Source organism: Perca flavescens, chromosome 8, assembly GCF_004354835.1.
Source record: "Perca flavescens isolate YP-PL-M2 chromosome 8, PFLA_1.0, whole genome shotgun sequence".
Classification (NCBI taxonomy): Eukaryota; Metazoa; Chordata; class Actinopteri; order Perciformes; family Percidae; genus Perca; species Perca flavescens.
The window spans coordinates 20,176,513-20,200,417 of NC_041338.1; the positions used below are offsets into that span (position 1 = coordinate 20,176,513).

Consider the following 23,905-nt stretch of genomic DNA (forward strand, 5'->3'; position numbering starts at 1 on the left):
ACTATTAAGTGTAGCACATGCACATAGTAGCAAAAGTGGGTTTCAATTATACCTATATGCCCCCTCCACTGCTGGAGTCATATATCTATAAAGCAATGCAGCAACTCAATTTGCTTCTTTTAATCACTTCCTGTGATTCCATCTATACTTTATTTATTTTAAACACAATCCTGAAGCCAAGAAGATGTACAGTGACTATTATTTGCAACAGGTTATGGTCTTTGTTTTAAGTGCCAAATGTGTTGTTTCCATTAGGGTAATTCACATACACTTGATTGAATTGTCAGTCAATAAAGAGACTACCATCTGTGCTTAATTTTACACTTTTGGCTTCTTTTAGTTGTCTTTTGGGACTACCTTAAGACCTCAGTAGGAGTAGATGAACTCAACCAGTTCTTGGCTCTAATCATCCTGCCACTTCACAGTTGGGGCTCTTAATCTCTCTGCTTTCACCTCTAACAATTTGTCTTGTTCTGATGTTGCAGGTTGCTCATCCCACACACAATCACCAGTGAAACAGAGCTTTCTTGTATTTTCAATCTTCTAACTTACATGCTTTGCAGTGATGGTTAATTGTGCAGATTGAGCAGATGTGCTCATATGCCGAGCACCGTCTCACAGTCAGATACTTGTGGATGGGCAAACAAACATGTCTCAGCTGGTAAACTAGCTGTGTGCACATATCCTATGAGATTAATCATGTCTGTGAGGGTTATATGTGACTCACTAGTTATATTATGTGTGAGCGTGAGAATGGCAGAGTTCATGATTTCTGTTAAATCATCATATATAGCTTCTCCCATACAGTATTTAGTATTTAGATTTAGGAAGGCTAGCACATTATCAGACAGTCTCTCCTGGAAGGCACTCATTGTGTTGCACTCGGTTGTTCATGCAAGACAGGTGCTGAACTACTGTGAACACGGATTGTTTGATTGTTTGGTCCTTTCACTCACAGCAGGTTTTTAAAGCGACCATTCCTGAGACCATCAATTTTGCCCAGTGCAATCAAACCTTTTTGGTAGTGCGTTGCTTCCTCAGTGCAATCATCCACCATTTTCATTTCCCCCTGCCATCCCCCTGGGCCTCCTTTCAGCTGTCTGGAATGTTTTTCTATCACTGACGGAGACAGGGCCTTTACGGTTTTCAAGGTAATTGGTATTTGGCTGTTTGGGCCCATTGATGGGAATATTTGATATAAATCATGACATTATTGCTGTTTTATGAACACTAATAGTATCAATGCACATATTACAGTCAGGGCATCTTCGGTCCATGTGTCTCAAAAACTACAAATCATTATTGAATGGGATGTTTTTATTGTCTTTGTAATGAGCACATCGTTATTTATGACATGTTATTTCTATATGAGGAAAAAGCTTGAAATATGATCTGCGCTATTTTCTGATGAGTCCCCAAATCCCACAAATAAAGCACACTTCTTAAAATAAAATCCTCACCACTCTATTTCTCTCCTTTTTACTTGAATTTTCTTTTGGATGACCACTGTTCACTCTCTTTATCGAGCTTTTGCGGACTTAAGTGATTTATTCACAGCTCAAATTCAGTGTCATGGTGAAATGTGAATAACATTTGTGTCCCTGCAGGGCAGGAGGCTGGTCACACCTGAATACACTTCCCTCCATCTCTGCCTATTATTTCCATCCTTATTTTACATGAGCAGGGCTAAAAATTAACTCAATGGATGCTCTATAAAGAATAAGTAGGGTCTGAATAATATAAACTTTAAACCAATAATGTTCCAGAATTTCAGTCATTTTAGTTTGCAGACATATCAAGAACTTTTTTCTTCAGTGTACTTTGTTACAAGATAAGTGTGTAGGTGGTGTTTGCCACAGTGGTCCATTGAAGTACCTTGAAAATGCATAAGGAAGGGTATTTTAAGTAAAAATAATATACTTCACATAGCACTTATCAAACCAAACACTTAACCTAAATCACAAAACAAGGCTGTAATAGAGAAGTATCTAGTGTAGGTGCTGTTAAATGTGCTACATACTGTGTATCCAAATTAAATCCTGGTGTCAAATCACAAAGTACAGCTGAGGCTGATGGGAATGCCATTAGTTTGCAGGAATTCGACAAATAAAAATTGTAATCTGATGATGTCGCTACTGTATATGAAATGTTGAGGGATCACCAAAGTTATTACACTTCACCCTGAGGGGAACATGAATGCCCGTGCCAAATTCCATCGCAATCCCTCCAGTAGGCTAGTTGTTGAGATATTCCCCTCATGGTGGTGCTAGCGGAAACGTCAGGGGATCACCAAAGACAGATTCATCCTCTGGGGACCATTAATAAACGCACAATATCTCAGCAATAGTTGTTGAGAGTCTGTCTGTGTTCAGTCTGGATCAAAGTGGTCAAACGATCAACCGTCTATAGACAATGCCATCCCTAGAGCCAACATATTTGAGCCAGCCACATCAGTTACTGTATGCATCACTGCCAGTTACCCAGTGTTAAATCTAGACACAGAAAATAGAAAATGAACTTAGCATACTTTTACTGAAAAAAAGAGGAAATATTCCCCTCTAGGAAGGTTTTCATAAAGACATTGCTGACCTGAAATAACTGCAGTAACATGTTGAAGGAGCTGATCACATTGACTTTGCCTTTGGCTTTTAGTGTGCTCCAAAGGAAACTCATCCTGATCCAAAGATAAAGGACTGACTGGAGGGAAGTGTAAGAGAAGTCGCCTGTCCTTCTTTATCCCAAGAGAGCTTCTGTCAGACACCAGAATCAGCAGGTCAACTTGGCTTCTTTGATAGACAGTCTGACGCAATCTTATCAAAATGGGCACACACATGGAACAAAGTCCAAATGTTTGTTTTTTAAAAACAATCAAATGCTATGTATTTTTCTTTAACCTGCAGCTACAAGTTGGATGTTCAACAAAACACAGAAGAAAGGGGAAATTAGGACAGCGAAGCAGTTTAGTGACACATTAACTACTGAGCCAGTTTTCAGAAGACACGTGACTGAATGAAACTTATGATGATCCTCCAGCCTGTTACACAAAGAATTCCAGTCTAGATATGCTCATCAAGAGCAGCAAATAGTTTTCTTTCAGCTTTTGGAGGCTCTGATGATGTGTTTGGTCATTACAAATATTTAGTGGGATACATTTCAATATTTCATATACTGGAGGGGAGATGATCCCACTGTTGCGATTAAGCTCTTGCTGCAGAGCTGTCATATTTTCACCAGGTAAAGCAGAGACTTTAGGAGTGTCAGCCAGGGTCTCGTTTCACCTCCTGTTGGAGAGGAAAGAAAGATACAGTACTTTCAGTCCTCTCTCTTCTCATCAATGCAATGACCGGCCTGTCAGCAGGATACGGGACAAATCAATGTGTGCCTTTACCTGACAATTCTTTGATGAGCTGAGGTTTTCTAAACCTCTCTTAGCTCTCTTAAGCATGGGCCTGATGCATACTTCTGATTCACCTGCTCTTAAAATAACCAGCTTTTGCGTTAATTAAATTTTTTGAACTGAAGCAACACAAACTTTTACTCAAAACATTTATTTCCTATGCAGGTCCATCACTGTCACTGTGTTACACTTCAGGTGTTAAATTGTGCCCATTTATTAGTGATACAAAAGGAAAGTCCTTTGTTCATTTACTTTCCTTCCTTCTGTTTTTCCTGTTTGTGTGGGTGTTTGTACAGGTGTGGACAACCCTGTGCACACATTCACAGCCTCGGCTCTAATCTGTTATCTATCTATTCTCCCCAAGAACTTTCATCCTTCCTCCTTTATCATTGGCACCATCATCACTCCTTTGTAATCTATTTTTCACATTCTACTGCACACTTACATCTCAAGATGTTTCCCAATGGATGAATTATATGCTATTTGACCCAGTCTCAAATGTATTCTACCCAGTACAAATACAGTAGTAATTAAATCTGCAAGCAGCGATGGACGGGCCCTCGCGCCTGTGCACGTGTCGGGGTTACTGGCGGACGCCGCTCCTTGGGACCGTGCATTTGCGCAGCACTCAGACACTGCAAATTGTCACAAATGAAAATGGAACTCCCTGCTGAGTTCAATGATACCTCACACAAGACTAACTGGACAACTGGACAATGTACACTCAAGTTAGACCCACTTCCTGTTTTGATGGCAAAACGCACAAAATGGCCGCCCCGCCACGGCCACGCCCTATGACGAAATTCTTTTCTTTCAACAACTTTTCATCTTTAACGTCTTAAGATGGTTAAATTTGAAGTTGATCGGTGAAATCTCTAGGAGTTCATTCAAGTACGACAAAATCGCACTAATTTTAAACTTTCAATTAAAAATGGCGGACTTCCTGTTGGGTTTAGGAAACGGCTCCAATGACGTTTTATGTGGTTTTTGACATGATACATATGTGTACCAAGTTTCGTGAGTCTACGTTAAACGTACTGCAGGGGCTAAATTCTTTTAATTTTGTAGGGGGTGCAAGCGAGCCATTTTTGCGTGCCTATTCCCGAAAACCTTAAAATACGTACATTTTCACTAGACTTGATGCGTCCGCCAAATTTGGTGAGTTTTTGAATATGTTAAGCCCATCAAAAAGGCAATTCATTTGCCGGGAAAAAGAAAGATCCAACATGTCCTTTATATTCAGGTATAACTTCACCTTGGCACATTCTGTCAGAGTTAAAATGAAGCCAGTCTCAAGGATGATACACTTAGAGACATAAACAAGTGCTGTAGTAAGTATTTAGGAGCATACATTGAGAGAAAGCACTTAGAAGTAAAGTCACTGGATGCAAAAAGCAAATAAGATAGGATTTAGTTAGTTGGTGATGGTGAACAAGTCAGGCAGCAAGCACATTTTGATGCATGATGCAGGGTAGGCTAAAGGCAGGGAGGGACTGCAAAAAATGTGAGTAGATCACAGAAAACAGCCCATAGTCTCTTAGGAGATAACGACCACTAGTCAAAGCCAGATCTTGTGTTGTGGTCAGAAATAGGCCTGGAGTGTGTTACAGTGTGGCCTAGAAAATACAGTTGGCAGCAGAGACAGATGAGTGTGCCACCCAGTGGCGACATGCTAGTTATCCAGAAATATTATTTGCATGCTAGTAAGCCTAATGCAATGTGGTATATATGATTGTATGCTTTGTTGCTTGCTAAGATGAGGTAGCTGATTATTTGTCTGTTGCTTGGCGGGTTGAGCAGCATGCTGTCGGTGACAGCAACAGGCTAGCTAGCTTGACATGATGTTAGCTCGTTGTAGTTGGTTAGCATGCTGTTAGCTGGTGATATTGTGGACTAAAGTGAATATAATCTGCTACAGAGGGTTGAGTTTATGTAGTGATGGTGGTTGGACAACTGAGTGGGCCATGGCATTCAGATGAAGCTGCCTATCAAACCAGTTGGGTGCCTGTAAACTAAGCAGATCCAATGTAGACTGGGTCATGCCGCTGAGTATCTACTCTTTGCTTGGATGAGAGTAGGAGTTCATTGCATTGCTGAGGCAGTATTAGAGTTTATTATAGTATTTCCTTCCTTTCCTGCACACATTTTCTCTCTAAGCTTGTTTGATACTGAAATGATGTATTCATGTTGTGCCTGCGTGAGTGTGTGTTAACAAGACTGCAGCTATGCGGCCTCTGGGTCAAGCTGCAGAGTATCTGCTCTTTGCCGAGTGAGAGTAGGAGTTAAAGGTAGCTTAAAAGGCAAGTAAGGTCAGTCAGTGTATGGTGACACAGTGATGCTTTAAATTAAAAGCACTAAAAAGTTAATATACTTGCTAATAATGTTTGCCTTTTTACATTTCTTTGTGTGAGGTATTGCATATGGCAGATTTGCCACTGTAGTGATACTAAAAACTAACTAACTAACTAACAACTGACAAGGGAAATATTGTGATCATGATTTACCCCATGCTTCACAGCTCTTCAATATAAAACTTTTGGCCAGTAGACACAGATGGTTATACTGTGAGTACATGCAGTTCTAAAAAAAAGTCGGGATATTTTTACACCATTACAAATATCTCATTAAACACTGCTGGCAAAACAAAAATGTCCTTGTCTCTGTGCATGCTGCAGTGTGTTGAGGGGAGAAGCTAGCCCACATCAGCAATGAAAGTATTCAACTCTTACACTGAGCAGTTGTATTCCTTAAGGATGAAATACCATGTAAATATTATGCAGGCATGCGCAAGTAGTCATATTTATCATAGAGGGCAAAGAGTGTGTAGATCCAGAGGAAAATACTGTACAGCCTTGAATTTATACCATATGTGCTATATATCACATACATGTGGCTGTTAGGAGAGGCTTTGATCAATTACTTGCATTTATTGGTTTCAAAAGGTTTAAACACTATTGATGTTTTCCAAATGTACAATCTTGTTTGTGCATCAAGTCAGCTGAAGCCGCAGTCAACACCTGGGACAACACCTTTCATTTTAAACCTGAATTCATTAGAATTAATCTTTTTGTAATGAAGGTATTAGCATATTTTCTAGCTGAGACCTGTTTGGACCTTATATAAAGACTTCCATTTGCTTATACGTTTTTATTTCATCTATAACACCCCTGGGACATCGTTTAGCTTGTGAAACATTCATGTTTCACACATCGTATAAAATCTGATTTGGCTCTGTTGTTGAAAGCCCTCAAATCTGAATGAAGCCTATGTTTGGGTTAATGGTTTTCTCCTGCTTGGAACAAATACACGAAAGGTTCTAAAAATAGCTCTTGGCTGAGGTAAAGAGGAAAGTTAATTATACTAGAAAGAAGGGACACCATTGTTTCCATAAGAAAAAAAAGCTTAGGTGCTAAATATTTAGTTAGATCCCATGTAGAAGCGCAATGTGCCAAAGAGCTCCTTCATATCAAAAGACTTTTTCCATTTGCTTAATCAATTTTAACCCACGTATGCGATCTGTATGCAGTGTTTAGGATGCAGATTTCCAAAGTGCTTTTCTAACAGACATCACCTCAAGTGTGTATCCCAAAGACATTGCCCTGCTTCTGTTTTCTTTTCTCTCATTATTCAGTAACCTTTTGTGGAAGTTATTAGTGAAAAGGTAATTCAGTTTGTGTCCTGATTATTATTGGATTGGTGGGTTCTCTAATTCTCTCCAGGATTGGACAAAGAAAATAAAGATTAATCTCAAAGTAAAGGAAGGAAATGATTAACGTTAGCGCTTGTCTGGTCTGGTGGAGGCTAGGTCAATAAGCATGCATGCAGTGGAGTGGAGAGAGGGACTGCATCAACCTAATACTTGAACTTTGTCTCCTTCCACTTTGGAGCAACTGTTGGGCTACAGCTAAGCCTCATGGGAGATTGCCACTGATAAATAAACAGCCAAACCACAGCTGACCGCTGCTCATCATGCACCCTCCACCTCTCCAATCCCCATATTTGTGCTTACATGTGCAACAGCATATCCTGCTTTCTTGAGGCACGGGAGGATTAAGAGGATACGATTTTATACATTTCTAAGGCCATATGATTATCACATGCCAGATATCTCACACTTTAAAAACATCTCGGAATATAAGGACGTGAAGTGAGATGAAGCACAGCAGGAGAATTTAAGACTAATTCCTAAAGGGCTGTCTGACATAATTAGCTGGAGGTGGCATGTCTGTAAGGAAGCTGATAACAAAGACCTTGGTGTTGCCAAGGTCCACTAAGGCATTTAGTATGTGGAGTTGATCTGCAGCTTCTCCTAACGGATGCTAAAGGAGAATGATTTGTATTTTTCTGGAAAAGGGCAACAAGACAAAAATCATTTGGATCTCATAGTCAGCCTGTCGTCCCTGATTGAATTGAGTGGCCTTGACCAAGAACCATGATTTTCTTGTATTACAGGAAATGTTTTACCTACGACAGTACACAAGATTTTAATAGTTCCCTCTCATGATCCGCAATAATTAAACACCCGATTGATTGCTGCAGGTTGGGGGTGGAAGGAGAGTGTTATTGTTTGACAGGTTTGAGCGTGGGTGAAGACAAAGCACATATGCCTCCCACACCAGTCCTTTTCTTGGAACCCATATTTTCTTGTTCATTGCTCAAATCAGATACAGCACATGAGCATGTTTCTTAAGATTTACAGTAGCCTGGGTGGTGTTCTTCAGAGAACTGTGTGTACAGTAAGTTACCATAAAGCTGTTTTACTCAATGTGTTGCAACTCCATCCTGCATGCTGCCAACCTCCATGCACCTTTCCCCTCCCACACCTTTAATTTTGCTTCTGCCAGCAAATCCGCAGATGTCCTTTCTCCAATTCGGCACCTCTGTTTAAACCTGAGGAGCTTGTTTTATTAGCACATACATGAGTATCCTTGATGCTGTTGCAAAAGCAATTAAAGACAAATAACCTTGCCTTTTTACACTCTGAAGACAGAGTGTGGAAATACAGGGCTGTTAAACTGCAACTGTTCTGCAATATTAAGAAAGACTTTAAGTTGAAATATGGGGCAGATATTAAGGGAGCAGGTGCAGCTTATTCCACCGACTGTTTATTTGTTTTCTCAATAGATAGGAAAACAAAAGAAAGAACAAAGACCATACTCTGACTTCAAACACACACGCACATATATACACACATATATATATATATATATATATACACACACACACACACACACACACACACACACAGTATACTGTATATACAGAGTATGGTCTTTGTTACACACATACGGGAGCAGGTGCAGCTTATTCCACCGACTGTTCATTTGTTTTCTCAATAGATAGGAAAACAAAAGAAAGAGCAAAGACCATACTCTGACTTCAAACACACACGCACATATATACACATATATATATATATATATATATACACACACACACACACTCACACACACACATGTAATATTCTGTATACATGCTGAGGTGCTTCATTGGAATGGCTAAAATTAGGATCATGGATAACTATGTAATGAATCTAAATTTACAATGGTATGCACAGTAATATATACACTCAGGTATGTACAGTACAGGATGTTTCACACCTTAGGGCTATTGTATGTTTTTAAAATAAAATTAATTTATATAAATGATTCATAGTTTTCAGTAATGTGGTATTGCCATAAAAAAATATTGATATAGATGGACCTTTAAGTTCAGTTTGTAACACAATCCTCTACTGCAACATGTTGTCAATTTTAGTTTACAGATGCAACTCATCAAGTGAAACACATTTACACCACAAGAAGTGATACTGAGATTTAGTTACACAGTTCCTGAATTTGGAGCTAGCATACTTACAGACAGACTATACAGTATGTCATGGTTTGGTACAGTTTGTTACTGAACTCACCTGTGTGAATGTCAATTTATCTTGTGCACCGTAAAGTCCTACTCCAGGTTCAACTTTGCTGCTTGTTCATTCTCAGTGCTTCATAACCAGTCCACTCTGCCTTTCTGTACTACAATGCGCTCCTCACGTTTAAAAGGTTTAGAGCAGAATGAGGCCCAGCAGTCACAGCTATGACAGGGTATATTGTCACAGCTGAAAAGCTGCGCACACCTCACTGAAGGTCCTAAGCAGTAGCAGTCACAGCTATAGAATCCACCATGTGCATTTTAACATAAAGTAGTTTAGCTAGACCCAGCATGCCGCTGTTCACCTGGGTATCATGGGTGTGTTTGATTTGGGTCACTTGGCATGCTCGCTGGGCTGTTCTTTCAATCAGGTATAAATTAAAGATGTACATGCAACTCTTTAACCTATCTTTACCATAACCATAATAATCCTTAATTGTATTGCATTGTAGTGCATTTAGTTAGTCATGTATGTTACTTCCTTGCACGGCAGCTGGATTCCCACAACACGTTTCGAGTCGACTTCAGGGGGCGTTCAAGTTGACATTTTCAACTGGGAACTCTGAAACTCAGAGTTCCCAGTTCAACTGGAACGCAGCACAAACCACCTGGAGCATCAGGTTAGTATTTTAGGTGACTGTTTCTGCAAGGTGTTTACTGTGAATACCAGGTACAAGGTGCACAGATGCAGATTCAGATTATTAATACAAAATATAAATTTTACAAATATTTTATGAGGTAGACCTACTACTATTATGGATAAAGCAACCTGGCTGAATATAAAGTAGTAGAAATAGCCCCCCATTTAACCAGCTGCAACATAATTGTGATGTACACATTCATTCATCAATGATTACAATCCAGTGATATATAGCCTAAATTATTCTGAAATGGGCCATTCTGCATGAGTACTTTTGGTACTTTAAGTATATTTTGATGCTGTAGCCTACTTTCCCTGTGGTATTGCTACTTTTACTTAATTAAAATAGTTGAGTTCTTCCATAACTACCTGTGAATCTAGGCATTTTTGTTTTGAAACTAGTATTTCACTGTAGACCACATTTCCGGTATACTGCTAGTTCATGTATTACGGTAGAGAGAATCCAAATGTGCGCTTTGATGTGAGCGCAGGTTATTACGGTAATATCCAGCTCCTGTGGATTGTTTGCTGCTCCGGGGTTTGTGAAAGCACGGAGCGCTGAGATGAGCCTGCACACTATCTAAACTGCTTCCTCACTGTAACAACGGCTAACGTTACTCTCTCAAGCAAAATCTGGAGACCCCTCCGCTTCCCGCTGTAAGTTACACACATATTCTGTGCTTTTAATATCTTTACTGTTGTCACACGAACTACAATTTTACTTTAACATGCTTCAAGCTATCTTTTGTTCTGTCAATTATGTGAATTTAACTTTAACATTACAAAAGCTGGGGAAGCGTCGTTGAGCGTGGTGTCAAATAAACCGTTTTTTTTTTTTTTTTTTTTTTTTTTACCTTCGTATCAACATCATGTAACGTGAGGGAAACCGCTTATCTACTGTTTTTTTTTTTATATCGTTTAGCTTCATGTATTAACAGCTGAGCTGCTACACCCCATCAATTCTGTTAGTTAGTTATTAGCAGCCAAATAACGTTATATAAATAACGTTAACTAACTAACGTTACCCTGATTGTTCAAAATGACTGAGCTGAGCTTTGTCATTTTTTATTATTTCATTAATATATTCTAGTTTCTATGTTTAATAGAAAATAGGTTAACACGTTGAATAGGTTTTCAAAAGGAGGTGGCAGACTGCTTAAAAGGTGAAAGTGGATTAACCGATGTAGAAGAGCAGTGAGAGCCAAGATGTCTGCGCATTTCAGTGATATAAATTACCCAATTGGAACAGCACTTAAATTATTTCATGAAAAAAAGCCAATATACAGCTGTGTCTATTACAAAGAAGGGGGAGACATACACAGTAGTGTGCTGTAATGTTTATACAAATGAAAAGAGTTTGCGTCTGCAGTTCATATACTTTCCTCCTGAAATTGTAATTGAGATTAAGTGCATGTTCAAATGAGACTGGCTGCAAAGGCAATGAACTGCTCTTCTTTCTTGGGAGACATAGATCATTCAGTGTAAAAGTTTGCTTAACACCTAACTGTTCAGGTTTGTGTTTGGTGTGTCAATACATGTCCAGTGCAGTTCAGCAATGCTGCAGCACTGTCATGTCGTCAGTGTTGTGAATGGAGCTATATCTTTCTGTTGAACAGTCTGCAGGGAAAGTCTCAATCCTATTCCCTATTATGATTCTTCATTGGATGACTGAAATATAAGCTTAATTTATTTTCAAACCTCCAACTACTGAATTTAAGTGTTTTAGAAGGAAGGACACATAATGAACAGTTGTATTTTTCCTTAAAAATGAAACAGCTGCTTAATGTCTACCTTTGTAATGCGTCAGGCATTTAAACACACAACAAAAGCTAATCCAAGATACTGGCTTGGAGCAAACAGAAGCCCATAACATGCGGGATGTGACATGGTGGCTATTATATTCCTTTTATCTAAAAACAAAAAACAAAAAAAACGTGATGTTTGACAGATGATCTTTTAACTTGCTTATTTGGTTTGTCTTTTTCGTGAATCAAGCCAAAAGTCTTATTCCCATCAGCAGTTGCACTGTTTTTCTCTAATTGCCTTGTGATCAAGAATCAACATGTTATCCTGGCTCTGTGGGCGGGCAGAGGATTCTAATTGGCTGAGGAAATAGGAAAGATGAAACAGGGCTTCCTTCTCTGTTCTTTGTGCCCATTGCCCAAAGTTCAGCTTTGTGGAAAATGAATAAAATCAATGTGGAGTGGGCAGCAGTGGAAGTCTGTTGAATGTTACTTACTGTGTCTGTGCTGATGTAGCCATCAGCAATGTGTCTGCCTGAGGTAACCGTTCAACAGCATCTCTGTTCTTTATTTCTTTTTTTAGATTTTATTTATGACATTTTTCCTTTTTACAACACAAAACAATCAGACATGACGGAATAAAACAAAAACCAGTTCACAGACGAAATGCACGTATGCACATATCTGTAAAATTACTGAAATGTCCACAAGTGGATTGAGAGTCAGAAATGTAGTCCATAGAGCCAAGACCAAGTGAGGTCGAGGGCAGCCCAAGACGAAGGCTGGAAAACTAAAAATCCTGGCAGATTAAAACATAATGCAGTAAAAATTAAATATACAGTACAATACAGTCTAATACACTTAGTTCCCAGGTTGATAACTCTCTCTCCTAATATGTTCAATAAAGGCCCCCCAGATCTTAAGAAACTTAGGTTTGGCATTGGAGAAAATACCGATAGTTACGTATTGTAACTCCAGATTCTATGAGTATAGGCGTAGCCCTCTAAGAGCTGTTAAATTTCTTTAAGGTATAGGCAAGAAACCATGTCATTTAGGCATTTCTTTTAAGCAAGCAGGATAAACCGATTTCCACTCTCTCAGCATGACTCTTTGCTATGACCATACCAAACATGAGGGCTTGTTGAAATGTGGGGGGGGTGTCAAAGAATAGAGGGAGCAACCCGATATGACAAAGAGACTGTTAGGGATTAGCTGCCTGCTATATATGTTAAACTCCTGAGCATGGGGCAAAACCAGAAAATATGACCGAGGTAGCAGAGACAGAAAGAAATATTCTGTTAAGTTTATCTTTTTAACAAAACCAATTAAATACTCACTGTCAACATTGTGACACTCTACTTACTGAATGCAGTAGTGGCTCTGGTAAATGGGTCAGATCTGGCCTGATGATGACCTTTTAGTTTTCTTTTTCCATGAGCGATTGTTGTGACTGCACAACATTGTCCCCTCAGCCAACCTTTTAAAAGCTTTTCTTTTGTTGCAAGTTTTTCTCACTAATGGCTCTCAGCCCGGCTCTCTGTGTCACCTAGAGGTGGTACAAATTAGGTGTGTTCGAAACCGTTCCCCGTCACGGAAATATTGCACTATATAGTGCGTTTACCTTTTTGTAGTGGTGTTAGAATTCTCAGCAGTTAATTTCATTCACTATATAGTCCACTATGAAATACCTATCATGTTTTCCTGGAGGAGAGGAAGAAGCAGAAGAACTTGTTTGGTCATTCCCCATATAGTTCACTATTTTAAATTTTTTTTTAATAAACACTGTAGGGAATAGTGAGTGAGTGAAGACACGATCAAATAGCAACCAACTTAGAGGCACGCACGCTTTATAAATGCAGCAAACATGTAGGCAGTGTGGAAGCACTGTCAAAAAACAGCAATATTTAACGATTCCGATCCTAGGTACTTGTGTGCTCCATGCTCAAGCACTGGCAGCGAGACCGTTTAGCGCTGCCTCTCATGTCATCGATGAGAAGAGTGATACATCTTTCCTGGTTCCGGTTCCCAGACTGTAGTCGGGAAGCAGTAGTATCGACAACAGATGAAGCCACCGTGTCTTGAGAATCTCATTGTTTTATTGTTCACCTTTAACTCACTTTACACTTCCTTAGCTATGTCTTTTTCCTCTCGCTTTTCCCCTCACACAGCAGCACTGGCATGCTAAGGGCCTTTTTACAGTCGCCGCAGCCCACCTGCCGCGCGCCAATGTGACATCATAATGACTAAGATCTCGCTGGCGCGCCAGGATTTAAAGTGCGCGACCACTTTCTTCTTCTTCTAGTCCGTAGAAATAGCAAAGTCGGTAGCCTTTCCTCAGTTGCGACCCCTCTGTTCAGGAGAAGACTGCAACTAGTGTTGCGAGCACCGCGCGCGAGTAGAAATAGTTACGGCGCTCCCATGAAGTCGCACTGGCGCGAGACAGGTCGGCTGCGGCGAGTATAAGCGTTTAAGTTACTCTCACTCCAACAGCGTTACCACTCACTCTGCTTACATGACACTGACGTCATCAGTCTCAGTCAACGCACCTGCCATTCTTGCTCTCACTACCCTACTCTCGTAAGTAGGAACCGACTTTCATGTGAGAAAGCAGAGAAGCTACTTTTCATAAAGAAGAACCTGCCACTTTTCCTGAAGAAGTAGGCTAAGTAGGCTTTTGTCTAGGATGATTATTCATTTGTTTTGGGTCCATCCACTTTTTTGCACTCTTTTCAATGCACTTTTTGTTGTAGGCGTACAGTGTACGTTAACATTCTTTCAGTTACATTCTTTCAGTTAAAGGCCTACTATAGGCTATTCAAGAAGAGGGGCTCAAAGATGGCCAAAAAAAAATACTTTTACTTTACTAATTTATTTATTTTAAGTCATAATGTGCTTTGTTTGAATAATATGTTCTGGAATGTTTTAAAAAAATGTTCAGCATTAAATATTTTTAAATTGTAGTTTTGTAATTGATTTTCAATCAAGGGAAAATAGTAAAAAGCAGATTTTGACTATTTCATCAATGGTGAAAAATTGGCAAAATAAATGGAAAGAAATTTGAAAAACCGCATTCAGACCAGTTTTTCATTTGATTTTGCTTTGGCCAACAATTTCCATTTCAGTGCATCCCTAATTTTCACTGCAGAGTTACCGTTGGTGGAAATATAACTATTTACCACAAAACCGAATAATTTCTTATGCAAGTTTTGAATGATTTAAAACAAAAAAAATGATGTGATGACAAGAAACATTATTTACAAAGAAAAAGAAAGAGACCAGAAACCAGAGTAGCAATATAAATTGCAAATAAAACATCCTTATGTCTTTTTTTTTTTTTTTTTTTTTTAAGCTTTAGAAACAAACTTATAAGCATTAAAATGAAACGCGTGTCGTGACCAGACCAAAGAGTTAACCTGGTCTCAATGGAGCTGGGCTGTAAAACTATCCTTGGAGATTGTTTTGTGTCTCTGTGTATTTTTTGTGTAGAAGCACTGAGGGAGGCAGCATCACCGAATACAGCCCTGGGCAGTCCCACAGGTCCTTCACACACTCTTGGCATGCTGCATGCTGGGTAGCCAAAGCAGATGGTGACCCCTTTCTTGTTTTAACCCCTCAGTGATTAATTAATGCTTCTGTTCACAAAACAGTCCACTAATTACACAACAAACTGTAAGTATTATAATTCAAATAGTCATTTTTAGTTTATAAATGTAGATGTACATCTGTAGGCCATTAAGTGTGTGAGGGTAGTATTTATACTGACTTAGGCAGACAGATCACATACAGTAGCACAATGTGATTTCTCTCTAAACATTGGCTGTAAAGGATATTTGCCTCAAGACTTTGTTTTTTATTACCATATTTATGATACTCAGAGAAAACTGGAAGGTTGTGCTTTTTTTTTTTTTTTTTTTTTTAGATGTATTCTTAAAAAAGCAACAAACATGATTTACTTCAGCAAAATGGTAGCTATATTTAGTTTCATCTTCCTGCACTGACTTCTGGTCTGTCTCTAGGGACTAATGTGCACCAGCAATATATTTCTGCCAACATGCATGGCTTTCTCCCTGGCATCTTTGCTTTTAATTTCCTACTGCCTGGTGTGACAGTGGGTTTGCCACAGGCTTTAATAATGAGACTACAGCAGATGTGCCTCTGTTTATTTCTAGTGGACATGATTAGAGAAGCTAAGACCTTATGTTGCTTTTCAAACTTTGTCATTTTATGGCGGTGATGGGCTACCCAACTCATTGATTTCATCCAGGGAAAACACAAAAGCAATTCTGTTGTTGAGTGGTGTCAAAACATTGTGGACAATTTTACGTATTTGGCAAGCCATATACCTCAGATGTTTCCAGCTGTCTGCATAAAATACAAATCTTATTTTGGATTTATTATCTTTGATAATCTCTTTACTTTATATTGTAAGTGGTACAACATGGTGCTATATTCTGTTTGACTTGCTTGCATCTTCTTTTGTTTGCTAAAAAATAATTATGTGGCATTTATGGGAATACATTGGTCTTTGTAACTTGCTAAAGACATTTTAAATAAAAGAGAAGATACCTTTTTATGTTAAAACATGCTATAATTTACAATTGACAGGTATAGGACCTTTTTAGAGGACATTTGGAAGAGCGGAGCAGTGGCAGCAGCAACAGCATCATCTTATTCAACTGGGTTAGTGGCAAAGGACGAACTCCACATCTAATAGTATCTGTATTCAGTAAGTAAAAGTTTTGTTTTTGGTTCAATTCACTGATTTATAATTGTTTAGTAATTGGTATGTCTGTGGCAAATGGCCTGCAGTCACCCAACATGAGGACTATACCAGGCTGTGCTGGTCAGCTGTCCAGATAGCTATGCTATTGAGACTGGTTGTTTGGAGTCTGTATCTATGTATTCATGCTCACAGTGGAGCATTGTGATTGTTTTTGCTGCTTGTGTGCGCATGCGCTTAGATTTTTTTTAATATGGTTTTTACATTTCCCCCTTGGCATTTGGACAAAGTCACCTCTCAGTTCTCCTCAGCAGCACTCGTACATCACGTCTAAAATTGTTCAACACTTGCATAGTATGTCTGGTTGGCTGACCTCCTGGCAACCTTTTATTGGAAGGACTTCGCTGTTACAGTATGATAAAAGAAATGGAAATATTTCAGCTGCTAAATGTCAAGAGTTGAGGCGGCAGCTTTATCTATCCATAGGTTCAACTTATCTCCTCAGAGCCATCCCTATGCAGGTTGCTTAATCCTTATCCTACAGACGTCTTTTCATTCACTCACTGATTCCAGCAGCAGTTCATCACTTAACTGACCACTGTTGCTAGTGTACTGTATGCATTATTGATCACTTAATGTGGCAGGTTCATCTAGAGGTTGCATCACTTGAAGCTTTAGTGTGTAACTTTTTTATATTAATGAACATCCCTTACATTTAAGCCATTGCCAAATGAGTTGATACAAAGCTAATTAAGACTATCGGCTTCACAAAACTCTCTCTGTATTTCTCAGTGTGGCTATGTTTAGAAACTCCATCATGTTTTTTTTAATCCTCCGTGACCTCCTTGTCTACAAGCAACTGCGTGGAGCAGGTGTGGGGGTGGTGCGCGATCATGGAAGGCTTGTGTCATGTGGAATCGCTGACAGTGTTGTTGTCATTACTTAGAATTCCTCATGGGGAAGACAGAAACTACGCACTATAGCTTTAAGTATTTTTGCTGTAATTGTAATAGAAAACTACGGATTTGGGTAATTATATTGGGCCTTATATTTTGAAAACTTTGATTATTTAAAGGAGAATTCTGCTTGATTTCAACACGTAGCTCTGTAAATTTGGAGTGCTGTCAGTAGTGAGAAAAACGAAAACAATTGGTGCTGCATACACTGTGTACTGTATACACTCCTGCTAGCGTTAGCACCCAGGAGACTGAAACAGGGCAAATTTTAAACGTGCTTTCAGCCTCTTAACATGTTCGAAATGTCATTAAAAAGGGCCTACCCTTGTGAAGTGATTCCTTCCGAGTGAACACGGTGAATCTGACTGCAGTAGATGTGAAAGAAATGCATAAAAGTTAACATGGTGTAGGCAACACTGATTGTTTTTGTTTTTTCTTGCTACTGACAGCACTTCAAATTTACAAACAATAGAGCTACGTGTTGCAATTGACCAGAATTCTCCTTTAAGTAATATAGAGCTGCAACTAATTATTTTCAATGAATATGTTGATTTTTTTTTTTTTTGAATAATCGTTTGGTCTAGTTAAAGTTAGAAAATAGTGAAAAATGTCTTACGCCATTTTTCCAGAGCCGAGGTTGACATATCCACATTTTGGCTGTCCAACAGTCCAAAACCCAAATATAATCAATTTGCCATTCTAAACCCTATTTGCACGGGACTAGTATTACCTGGAGACCTCTAGTAATTTGTAATAATAACAGAGCTTGTCTGTGATTTTAATCCCGTGCGAATCTGCCATGTCTGTAATTTGTCTAGTAGAAATTCCACCGAAACGTTAACTACCATATTTCTTCAAACACAGAGTTTGTGTGATAATATTAGTCCTGTGCGAATTGGCATCTCTGTGATTTGGGGTCTAATTGGCTGCGTTGTCAATTATAAACAAAAAGTTTTGACATCATATCCGGGGGATAATGTCTGTAAATTTGAGTCAAATACAGACTTCAGTTATCCCCTGTGAATGCGCCACACGAAACACAGATGCGTGGGGGTAATTTCTAAACCACAAGAGGTCCCCTGGTAATACTAGTCCTGTGCAAATAGGGCTTATATTAAAAAATGACAAGCTATAAATCAGGAGGATCTTTGGCATTATAGCCTGAAAACATGTCACAACCATTAACCTATTATCGAAATGGTTTCCAAGTCAATCAAATAACTGGATTGCCATTTATAGCTTTTTCTAAGACAAGAAGCATGCAAAGAAGACAAAAAGAGAACCAGAAGTTTGTGTAAACTATCAAATATGGTTGAAAGATACATTCAGTAGCAGCTGTGTTTGTCAGCAGAATAGATGTCCCTGGTCCAACTTGGTCCGATCTTCGTTCAACAATGTGTCTTCTAAGTGACTTTTCCTGTTGTGATGGTGTAGATAAGGGTTGGAATCTCAATCCTATGACGCAGTTTCACAAATAGTTTTCATCCAAGTATTTTATTATATGTCTGGTACCTTCATGCACTCAAAATGGAACAGCACCAATATACATGTAACTGGCTGGACTGGTTACCAGTGCTCTTTCAGCCAGTGGTGCCTAGTCGTGTATCATTAGGGCTCAGTGGCCAGCAGATCAGACTGTGGTTGTACTGGGCAGCTTCCAGGTATGAATGTGTAACTGTGTGAATGTGAGAGGTCGTTGTTGCAAATGAGAAATTGTTCTCAATTGACTTACTTGGATAAATAAAGGTTAAAAAAATAAATTAAAAAAAGGGCTGTATTCAACAAAAGTCTTGGTCAACTCATATTCTACCTTCTCTTCAACCAAATGATTGGTCGATGGAGAAAAAACATCTGCACATTATCTCTGGATCATCCACGGTGCACTGAGTGCACTCTACCTGGTAGCATTGTGTGTCCATCAAAGTATTTTTCCAGTAGTCCACTATATGTTTTTAATGCTTTGTAATGAGAGCACTGCATATTCAAATGTTCAACTTTGGCAAAAGTGAGTGCAGGGAGCGCAGTGACAGTGACGAGCGCAGCTTTTTACCCAAAGTTGAACATTCTTCCACTCTCTGTGACCAGAAACAAACTCCAAACCTGCAGTGCTCAGCACAGACGCCTTGTTTGCTGGTGTTTGTAGCATTGTGTTAATATGCGGCGCTCTAATTCCAAAGCATTTACAACTCAAAGCCATTCAGCTATCCATTCGCAGTGGAGGAGGGGAGGGACAAATACCAGTGTTTTCCCTATAGGTTGACTGGCGGATGGGACCAAATTCCGTTCTCAATTTAAAACTTTAAAGTTTCTTTAAATATTTATCAGTTATTTTTTGAAATCCACAGGAACCATGCTTCCATCGGCATGAATTAGATCCACAGCACAGCACTTATTTAAAAAGAAAATGCATCACTTGTCAGCCTTCCCTTCATCTAGAGCAAGGGCCAGAGCAAGTACTCTACCTTGTGCCGATCCAAACGGTGCCCATCGCAGAGTATGCAGGTTTCCTTCCAAGAAACCATATCAGTGGACTTCACTAATAAATTGATTGTTCTTCCTCTCATTTTGAAAAGTTTATCATTTTCATGAATGACAACCAGCCTGGATACACTTTTGTGCTGTATTATACATTTTCCAAATTCTGTAGCTTAAGAAAACATGAGCATACTGGAAAAGATTAAAGTCCCTTTATCACTGGACAAAAAATCCCTAATATCTGGCTTTTGTCTTTAGTAGGAAAGGTTATCAGCATTTATTCCCAGGACAGATGACTATAGTAGTTGCAGGTATTTATTGGCTCCAGCTCCGATCCGCAGTGATGTAAACATGACACCCGGGTGGACACACTAATTTTTCTCCCTTTTCCGTTGCAATGCTTTGACTCTTTGGCACCTCTGCCACAAATTCCGTCCATCTCAGCGCTCTAAAGTCATTCCACATTAGTCCGCACAGAGTTTGAAAGAATTAATAAGTAACTGATATAAAAAAGACACCAATGGGAAAAGGAGTCTGTCGCCAATTTTTAGCGGGTTCCCCTGTGTATAATAAACCTGCATACTACTGGACCCATCAGCCTAATATGGCTTCTGCGTAAATATGCGTGTATGCTTAAGGACCTCTCGTAGTGTGGTGATTCACAATTATTGAAAAACCTATTTTTGATTGCTCTATTTTATACCGCTATTGACTGCTGACGCCTTACTCCTCTTAACTGGCTAGTGATCAACAACTTCTTCCGTAATAAAAGGTCTGTTGCACGCCACGTTTTCACCTTTGTCTTGGAAAATGGGGGGCGGCTGTTTTGACGCATGTGGTTCGGCAGCGGTGTGTTTTGGCCTTAAAGGAGCAGGGAGGGACAATTGAGTGAGAAAGAGGGGAGGGGGACACACCTGGCGGAGATCTGCACTCTGCTGCATGCACTTTTCTTTATTTCTTTTTCGTTTTTAAAGTTTATACTCTTCCAAACATACTCTATTATTGTACACATGAAGTAGTGATTGAAGTAGTAATACATCACACCTCCTGAAGGACAGAAAACCGAGCACCCTGTTGTGCAAAATGGTTTACGCCCAAGGTAAAATATAATGTTGCCTCCCATGAGGCCAACCAAGCCCTGCATAACACTCACACTTACCCACACATACACACTTATTATGTTATGTCTGTTGATGTGTCAGATTCACAATTCCTTTTGCTTGGCACTGCTAGAAAAAAATCTTCTTGCTGCCCTAATGTGACACCTTTGACGCACAACTTCCTTTCCAACATGGCACGGCAGATGACACTACGGCGAGGTGATGTATTTGTTTCATATAGGGATTGCATGGTCATCACTATTTTTGTGTTTAAACAATATTAGTTATTCTTACATAAAGAATGCGCTTCCTGTTCTGAATAAATGTTTAGTATGTTATTCTGCAAGCTTACTTTTTGGTAATTTTATGGCAGGTCTGTTACATGTTAACATGTTACATCTTTAGGCCAGGGCAATAAGTCAATATTGTAGTATATCTTGATATGATCATATTGTGTTGTTGTTTTACAAAATTGTATTTACAATTCTTCTTAATTTGTAATTAAAAGCTCACAAACTGATTTATTAAAGTGCGTAAGCTTTAAATTACAATTACAATTTAAAAGAATTATTAAATAATTGAAATTTGTTCAATTAAATTAGTGAGACTTTTTGCATTGAACATGCAATTGTCATTTTGCTAACATTTGCCATATTTAAATTAATATTTAAAACATATTTTTATTAATACAATTGTTTTTACAGCTATATTGCCCAGCCTCAATAGTGTTTGCTGGTAGATGATTGCTGGTTCCGACAGGATTTCTGACTTTAATGAGGCAGAGAAATGAGCAACTTCTTACTATTGAAAAGTTTAATTTTCTTCTAAATAGATTAAAATCATGCAATCACAAACAGAGAGGGAATAAACTGAAGCTAATAGGGCCAGGAGACGTATGCAACCTTTTCCCCGATTAGATATAAACCCTCATGCTTGATCATCAGCCGTTCTGGCTAAGGTTGATTCCCTCATTTGTTTCTGTGTAAACTCAGCAGAGCCCTCATGGCATTTGTGGTGCTCTGTAAAAACCAGATTAGCAAGATGTGTCAGTGTAATCACACCAAGAGGCAGGTTTGGCATAAGTGAGGAAGAGTTAACAATATCGAGTGTGACAAAAATTGGCAGTAATGGCCCTGTGGTAGAAAACGTTTTAGACTACCTATGGTAATATTCAGAGCAATCATCAAGTACATGAACCCAAACACATTATTCAGCAGCAGTTTTATTCACTGTCCATGGCCTTCAGTTTTCCCTTTTTGAAAGTGAAAAATTATCCAATTAGCTTCAAGGCGTCACAGATTGCTGCTGTGGGCCAATGAGCACATTCTGGCCACGATTTAAGTGACACGTTGTCTGACCTTTTTCTAGTAGTCTAATATGGCTTGAATGCGTTTGGTCTGATTTACCTACATAACACTTGCCTTACGCACACACACACACACACACACACACACACACACACAGTTGTTGTGAAGAGCTGTTTGGGGAAAAATATTCTGGTGCAAGCTTTGGTCCAGTTGAAACTAGTACCCACTGACAAAGACTTTGCGTGTAAAGTGGGCTGCATGCCACCTCCTGAACGAGGACATAACATTTCCAAGAAGAGATGTAATGGCTTCTGAGAGGAAATGAGTAGAATACATTGCTGTCCACCAACAAAGACTACTACTCCTGTTACCTGCGAAAGCATGTGTTGAATGGCTTGCTATTTTGAACAATGCCTTGTATTTTCTGCAGACAAGAGAAGGTTGAAGTTTTGGTGAGAAGCTAATATGCAATGTTCCAAGTATGTATTGATTTTCTGTCACAAAGAACCTTTATTATTTGCACTCTGTCTGCAGTGTGGGAGAATGATGGACAAACCAATCTGAATAGTAACAAGAATGGAATGTGCCTGCGTTGGTATGGATGCAGCTGTGTGTAATGCACTGTTTGTGGAAGGTGCTCTGCTTACTGATGGGAGGAATGGATTCTGTCATTGCGTCAGAGCTGAGTAACAGAAAAATTGACAGTTTGCTGAAATTAGATTCTTTGTTTTAGACAGAGGCATAGCTATTAGCTGGAAGATGAGGGTTTTTCTCTGATAGAGTTGGGACTCATAAGAAAAGACATTCTAACCCTGACATACGGCAATATATTCATTTAAATATATGTATTTGTAAAATGTGTAAGTAATCAATCAATAAGATACCTATTAAGCTATCTTGAGTCATAATGAGGGCTGGGTATCAAACTTGATACAGACCAAATGTAATATTACGTCTGTTTGAGAGTGTGCGGTCTGTTAACATGGTTTAAGGCTTGTTTACTTTCCAAATATTTCCTGATTTATGTTGCTAACTAAAGACTATATTTTGTTTAGGTTCCACATACAACAATGATGCACAGAGTAGTTTGGTGTAATTTAATAAACACAGAAAAAAGGATTAAAACATGTTTAAATATCCCCCTAACTAAGGCATGTAAATGTTTTGGTTCAGTATCAGCACCAAAATTAACAAACCCTTAACAAACCCCACTAACAACAACTGATGACTAGCTACTGGTTTGGTCATGATTAGGTCTGTGGAGTCTGCCAGTTCTGAGTCAGTAGATCAGTGATATAGAAGTGGTTCAGTTGAGCCGATTTCAAACATTGAGCAAAGTAGACAATCACAATTAGCAGCACAACACACCTGCTGCAGCAGCTGATACCCTTCTATCTCTGAAGCCATTAAAATTGACATCACAGACGATATAGTTGACCCAGCCAAAGTCGTTACTGGCTTTCTTGCTTGTGAAGTCTGAGGGAGGTAACGCATTCATAATAATTGCTGTCCCATTTGTTTTTGATCTTTTCTTCATTGCTCCTGTAGTGTGAGCTGTAGAACAAGGTGATTTGTTACACTGGCCAACCGGCAAATGAAATGGCAACATCATCAATCCTGGTTGCTCTTGGAACACACGTCTTTAAATTCAGTCA

General features: G+C 39.1%; 1 protein-coding gene across 4 annotated transcripts in view; it reads left to right on the top strand.

The window, feature by feature from the left end:
• The first annotated feature begins 10,463 nt into the window (after nt 1-10,463).
• The window catches only part of tp53i11b (tumor protein p53 inducible protein 11b), a 43,510-nt gene continuing 30,068 nt past the window's right edge, over nt 10,464-23,905 (top strand). For 3 of the 4 annotated variants that reach the window (XM_028585642.1, XM_028585640.1, XM_028585641.1), the window contains exons 1-2: nt 10,464-10,607; nt 16,298-16,418. The gene's annotated coding sequence lies outside the window, so the exon portion shown is untranslated. The remainder of the gene's footprint in view (nt 10,608-16,297; nt 16,419-23,905) is intronic. The other variant, XM_028585643.1, reaches the window with a different exon arrangement.